The sequence below is a fragment of the Elaeis guineensis genome, chromosome 1, assembly GCF_000442705.2.
Source record: "Elaeis guineensis isolate ETL-2024a chromosome 1, EG11, whole genome shotgun sequence".
NCBI lineage: Eukaryota > Viridiplantae > Streptophyta > Magnoliopsida > Arecales > Arecaceae > Elaeis > Elaeis guineensis.
The window spans coordinates 164838467-164845690 of NC_025993.2; the positions used below are offsets into that span (position 1 = coordinate 164838467).

The following is a 7224-nucleotide window of genomic DNA, read 5'->3' on the forward strand; positions in this document are numbered from 1 at the left end:
GTCACTGTCGTGATCTTACAAACCTGTCCTTTTCTTATTAGAAAAAAAGAAAAAACAACTGGTCCTTGGCCCTCTTCATCATGCAAGTTGTCCAAAAGAGACGCAAAGAAGAATGAGTACCGGTCAAAAATAAGAAGCAAGAAAAAAGAAAAAAAAAAAAAAAAGGAAAAACGAAAATGACCATGGCCTTGGTTGTGAACGAGAAAAGAACTGTTACAATATAGATAAGACAGCAAGCAACAACAGTAGATGGCTTGCTTTGTAGACGAGCCAAACCAGGCCATATCTGTCACGATCAAAGTGATTGAATGATGAGCCACTACTTGATCTCAGAGCATTCAAATGAAGTCTTTGCTAGACTCACTAGATGATATTATCAAAATCATATCTACAATATACATAGTCGAGTTTAAAATAGGCAAATCAAAACAATTTTCGAAGTTGAAAATTTTTTATTTTGATGTCAAAATATGACTATCAAGCAGGCGAGCTATAAACCGAACAATGATCGCCATACAAAATTTTGACCGCCTGACGGCTAGTCTTTAACAAGATAAGACAACAAGATCGGAATTAAAGAGAGCAAAAAAGTTAGCATAAGATCCCCTTGATTAGATGACGAAAGCGTGATGATGTTGCCATCCACTTTCCGGCACTCGTCGAGTGAGACACTTCCGGCATCTTTTTCGAATGGATAAGGAGGAAACAAGGTACTCCCCCTTCTCTAGCTCAGGGAAAAAAAAAAAAAAAAAGGAAAGAAAGAAAGAAAAATAAAGCACTTCCAACCCCCGCCACAATTTATTCATTCCAAGAAGATATTTACAGCGCACAAGAGAGAAGAAAATGCAGCACGGAAAAGAGGACAAAGAAAACAAACCAAATATATAGGAACAGGATGCCCTCACATCCAGAGAACGCACAATAATCCTTTTGAGAGCCAAGGTGTTCCCACAGCTGAAAAGAATGGAGCATCTTTGGAAGAGTAGCATAGATGGAGCTTTTCTTTTTCAAGAAAAATTCTTCTATTTCTTTATTGCCGAAGTATAGCCATTAACAATTGATCCCATGCTGTTCGAGTTGGGTGCCATCCACATAAATTTAAACAAGTCTTTAGGATGCACCAGATGGTTCTAATAAAGAGACATCTATGGATCTATACCAAAAAGAGACATCTATGGATGAGATGAGAAACAGTTTCATTGTTAATTATCTCCACAAAATGGACAGCTCGCATGTTGGAGCTGAAGCAATGGTGGGCTTGATCAAGTTTGCTGCTGAAATCAAGCACTTCTGCACATATACATCAGAATTCTGTGAAAAAACTAAAGGGAAAAGGAAATAGATTTGCTGGAGCACAAAGATGAATTGAGAATACACTAAAAATAAACTCTCTCATTGATTAATATCTACTGTCTTTAAATAGGCTTTACAGAGCTATAAATAAAGAAGAATATGGCATATATGATGAAAACAGAACTAAGAACATGGGTAGATCATGGACTGATTGTGCCCAGTTTTTTTGCAAAGACTAAATAAACACAAACTCATAATTTGCCACCTGGATAACAGAAATAAACATGGGGTTAGTTCTTCTCAAAGTGGGGTGAATCTGCATAACTAACTCCTGAAATTTTGCAGCACTCATCCAACACCCCCCCTTGATGCAAAATCAGTCACACCAAGCTTCTTCCTTAGGTAGACGAACTTGTCATATGGTAGTGGCTTGGTCAAAATATCGGCAACCTGTTCATGTGTTGAGCAGTGCAGGAACTTTACAGTGCCTTCAGCTGTAGCTTCTCTGATGAAGTAATAACGAATTCTTATATGCTTTGATCACCCATGGAAGACTGGGTTTTTTGTCATCAAGGTAGTTGACTTGTTGTCGCAGAAAATTATGGTAGCTTGCTTTTGATCTTGATGAATATCTTCAAGGATCCTTCGTAGCCAAATTGCTTGACATGTTGCTGATGCCGCAGCTATGTATTCTGCTTCTGATGAAGATAATGCCACGGTATCTTGCTTTCTTGTCAACCAGGATATTACTCCAGATCCGAGGCTGAAACAGTTGCCTGAAGTGCTCCTTCTATTATCGAATGAACCTGCCCAGTCACTATCAGTAAAACCAACAAGTTCAAAGTTAGTTACAGGAGAGTACCAAATTCCATAATCAATTGTCTCATGTATATATCTGAGGATTCGTTTCGCCACTCCCAAATGATGCTTGGACGGACTATGCATGAATCTGGAGATCAAATTGACTGAAAACATAATATCAGTCCGAGAGTGTGTCAAATACATCAATCCTCCAACTACCTTCTTGAAATATACTTCATTAACTTTCTCAGTTCCATCATCTAGTCTGAGTTTCTTATTTGCATTGATTGGTGTGCTGCAACCTTTGCAATTCTGCATGTTAAACTTCTTTAACATATTGTAAGCATATTTCTCTTGTGAAAGAAAAATTCCATTTTCTGATTGACAAATTTGAAGACCCAAGAAATAGTGCAATAGTCCTAAATCAGTCATCTCAAATTCCTTCATCATTCTTTCCTTGAATTCTTCTGAGTATATGATGAACCCAAATAGATCATATCATCAACATACAAGCAAACAACAAGAAATTCTTTACCTCTCACTTTGATGTAGAGAGTGGGTTTATTTACACTTCTTTGGAATCCATCTTGCTGAAAGAAGGTATCAATCCAACTGTACCATGCTCTTGACACTTGTTTTAGTCCGTACAATGCCTTTCTCAACTTATATACTTTCTCTTCCATACCTGCAATCACAAACCCTTCTGGCTGCTCTACCAAGATTGTTTCTTCAAGAATACCATTTAAAAATACAGATTTTACATTAAATTGGTACACTAGCCATTTCATTTGTGCAGCATAAGCCAAAACAGTCCTAACAGTTTCAAATCTTACAACAGGTGAGAATGTTTCATTAAAATCAATACCTGGTAGCTGTGAATAGCCTTTTGCGACCAATCTGGCTTTATGCCTTTGCACTCTTCCATCTGTCCCATACTTTGTCTTGAAGATCCACTTCAAGCAATTACATCTTTATCTTTCGGTAAGTCTACTAATTCTCATATTTGGTTCTTCTCTATGGCTGTCATTTCCTCATTCATTGCTGTTCTCCATTCCTCCTTTTGATTGGCTTCTTCAAAACATGATGGTTCTAATAAAGCAAGTGCAAAATCACAACTTTCATAAATTTCTCTTAGTGATCTTACCTTTTGTGAAGAAGTTATGTATATGTTCTCTAATTGCTGCATCTCTCTGGGAGAACTTCTGGAATTTGAAGTAGAGGGACTGCCACTTGTAGTCATTGTAGGGAGTTTTTCTATTTCAGGTTCCATCTCCACTTCTATGAACTTAGGAGAATTCTGCTCAACTTTATTCAATTCATAGCAGCTATGTTCATCAAAAAACAACATCCCTACTTATGATTAGCTTTTTAGCAACAGGATCAAATAACCGGTATCCCTTAATCTCATTACTGTATCCCACAAAAATGCATTTAACACTTTTCTTATCAAGTTTATGTCTATCATCAGGACTGATACGAGCATATGCAACTGAACCGAAAACTTTTAAGTGACTTACTTGAGGTTTTTTTCCACTCCATGCTTCATATGGGGTTTGATTTAGAACAGCTTTTGTTGGAGATCGGTTCAAAAGATAAATTACTGTTGCAACACCTTCAGCCCAATAGAAATTTGGAAGAGCTTTTGCTTACAGCATGCTCCTTGTCATCTCAACTATAGTTCTGTTCTTTCTCTCTGCCACTCCGTTCTGTTCGGATGTGTAGCTTGCTGTTAATTGCCTGTGAATACCATGAGCTTGACAATATGAAGTAAATTGATTAGAAAGAAATTCTCCTCCTCTATCAGTTCGTAATGTTTTAATGATATAGCCAGACTGCTTCTCAACAAACTTCTTAAATAGCAGAAACTTAAAGAAAGCTTCAGATTTGAACTTCAAGAAATACACCCAATTCATTCTGCTGAAATCATCAACAAATAGGAGGAAGTACTTACAATAACTTAATGAAGAAGTTCTCATTGGTCCACAGATATCTGTATGGACCAACTCAAGTGGTGCCTTAGCTCTCCAAAACTTCTTGATTGAAAAATTTGCTCTGTGTTGCTTCCTATAGATGCATCCTTCACATGCATGATCAATATTCTCAATGTTGGGTAGTCCATAAACCATATTTTTCTGCTTTAGCAACTTCAAACTATTAACATGTAAATGATCGTACCTCATATGCTATAACCAAGAATCAGTTTTAGAGCTAGCCATAAGTGCATAATCATCAATACAAGAGAAATTCACAGGAAACATCTTATTTGCTGTCATTTCAATTGTCATCATAGTGAGGCCAGATTTTTGATCAAATATTTCACAAGTATTTTCATGGAATGTAACTAGATATCCTTTGTGAGCTAATTGTCCAATGCTTAGAAGATTATGAGCTAAACCAGGAATGTAAAGCACATCTGAGATTGTTTCTCATTACCTGATTTAGTCTTCACAACAATTGTTCCTTTTCCAACAGCTTGAACATACTTCCCATCACCAAGTTGAACATATACATTCATTGATTCATCTATGCTTTTAAAGAGGCTTCATAAACCTATCATATGGTTGCTGCATCCACTGTCTAGTAGCCAAACATCATCTATACTCTCTTTTTCATTTAGACAAGTGAGAAAAATATTGTTATCAACTTCTTTCTCTTCACTAATATTAGCTTGGTGATCAGCCTTTTTCCAACAATCTTTTTCTATATGACCATACTTCTTACAGAAATAGCATTGAACATTAGCATGATAATTACCTCTTTCATTGTGATAGCCTCTTTGATCATAACTAGACCTTCCTCTACCTCTTTCTCTGTTCTTCCTCTGTAACCACCTCTTCCACAGTAGGAACCTCCACCACGACCTCTGTTTGTATGAGTTTCAGATGTCTTAGCGTTTCCAGCATTCTCTGTAATTTCTAGCTTTGATGCAAGAGCATGTTCAACACTTTTCTCTGCTGATCTGTTGAGCCTTTCCTCATGAGCTAATAAAGATCCTATTAGTTGAGTGAGAGAATAAGTAGAGAGATCCTTACTTTCTTCAATAGCTGCATCTATATTATCAAACTTAGTTGGCAAACTTCTTAACACTTTCTCAACAACTTTTTGTTCAGAAATTTCTTCTCCAAGGGATCTTAATTGACCAATTAAAATAGTAACCTTTAAAGAAAATTCATCCACAGATTCACCATCCTTCATTCTTAGGTTTTCAAACTCACGCCGAAAAGTTTAGAGTTTTACAGCAGTTACCTTTTCAGTTCCTTGATACTCCTTCTTCAATATATTCCAGGCTTTTTTCGTTGAACTCGCTCCAGCAATTCTTAGAAAGATGAAGTCAGTAACTGCTTGTTGTAGTGCTACAAATGCCTTAGCATCCTTCTTTCTATTGTCCTTGAGTTCATTCCTTTGAGCAGGAGTCAATCTTCCCTCTTCTTCTATTGGCTCTGCATAACCATTTTCAACCATATCCCACAAATCTAATGAAATGAAAAACCGATGCATCTTAATATTCCAGAATTCATATGCTTGCCCATTAAAAATAGAAATCAATGGATTCATACCATTAGTATTTTTCATGTCTTACTTTAAGAGACTTTTCAACAAACAAATGGTGTGCAAACTTTACCAGAGAAATTTCTGTAGAATCACCTTGCCTTAGGAAGCCCTTTGCGTTGAGTCTTCTCCTCTTGATGATCTCCAACCTGGCTCTGATACCACTATTGGAGCTGAAGCAATGGTGGGCTTAATCAAGTTTGCTGCTGAAATCAAGCACTTCTGCACATATACATCAGAATTCTGTGAAAAAACTAAAGAGAAGAGGAAATAGATTTCCTGGAGCACAAAGATGAATTGAGAATACACTAAAAATAAACTCTCTCATTGATTAACATCTACTGTCTTTAAATAGGCTTTACAGAGCTATAAATAAAGAAGGACATGACATACAGGATGAAAACAGAACTAAGAACATGGATAGATCATGGACTGATTGTGTCCAATTTTTTTGCAAAGACTAAGTAAACATAAACTCATAATTTGCCATCTGGATAACAGAAATAAACATGGGGTTAGTTCTTCTCAAAGTGGGGTAAATCTGCATAACTAACTCCTGAAATTTTGCAGCACTCATCCAACATCGCACTCACTAACCAGCCTTTTAAAGCAAGTACTCCTCCAAAATGGAATTTGCTTTTCAAGGCTAGCCATATAAATACTTTCATCTTCTCTAGCACTGCTACTTTCCATATAATCTTGTAGTATGGGCAGATCAATCCTCCTTTGCTAATGAACCTATAATATAAATCTACCAAGCACTCAAGTTGAGCTTCCAAACTAAGGTATCCATTATTTTAGATGGTCTGATAGGAGAGAGAAGATCCGTTAAATTCTCCAGCTCCAAAGCTTGCTGAGTGAGGGGGCCATAAAGTTTGACCGTCTAATGAGCAGACCTCCAGTTCCATTGGGACGCCACTAAAACATTCACTTCTACATCTCTAGTGAATGAATCGTTAAAAAAGAGAGCAAGTGGCACGATGCCTATTCAGGTATCCTTTCAAGAACTGATATTTTTACTATCACCCATTCCGTAGGATGTGGAGCTCTAAAGAGGATTGAAGTTCTTATTAATATCCTTCCACGTGGAGGATAGATTGATAAGATACATATGTCACATCTCCAATCCAAGATCACGAATCGAAGGTCGCAGCAACTACTATACACTCACAGAAAACTCTCTCTGCAAGTATGCAAGACATCTCATCACGATATCATAAAACAACAGTAGAATAAAATTCAAATAATTAATGTTCAACTTTATTTCTAATAACTAAATCAAATGCCTTATCAAATAATATTTCATAATTTTTTATCAACTTTCAATAAATTCTAATCTAAAATAAAATATTAAAGTCTACCTCTAACTCGCTCTCCCATATCGAATCCCTAAATCAAACTAATCCTCTGAATCTATAAAAATAGTAAAACATAGAGCAATGGGTTAGACAGTCTAGTAAAGAATGTACACTTTAGCCAAATAATTTTAGTAATAATAATATATTAAAAATAAGCATGCAAGGTACATCAATTCAAAATATACAATACTAATAAATTATGCAAATTCAATCTTTTTAAAAT

The 7224-nt window shown here is 36.2% G+C and overlaps 1 long non-coding RNA gene across 1 annotated transcript; it reads right to left on the reverse strand.

Moving 5' to 3' along the window:
- Positions 1-1487: 1487 nt before the first annotated feature.
- On the reverse strand, positions 1488-6656 carry LOC140852943 (uncharacterized). Its single transcript, XR_012135976.1, has 2 exons — positions 3612-6656; positions 1488-3399 (listed from the first exon to the last, which is right to left on the reverse strand). It is a non-coding gene; the product is annotated as an uncharacterized lncRNA (long non-coding RNA).
- Positions 6657-7224: the final 568 nt, after the last annotated feature.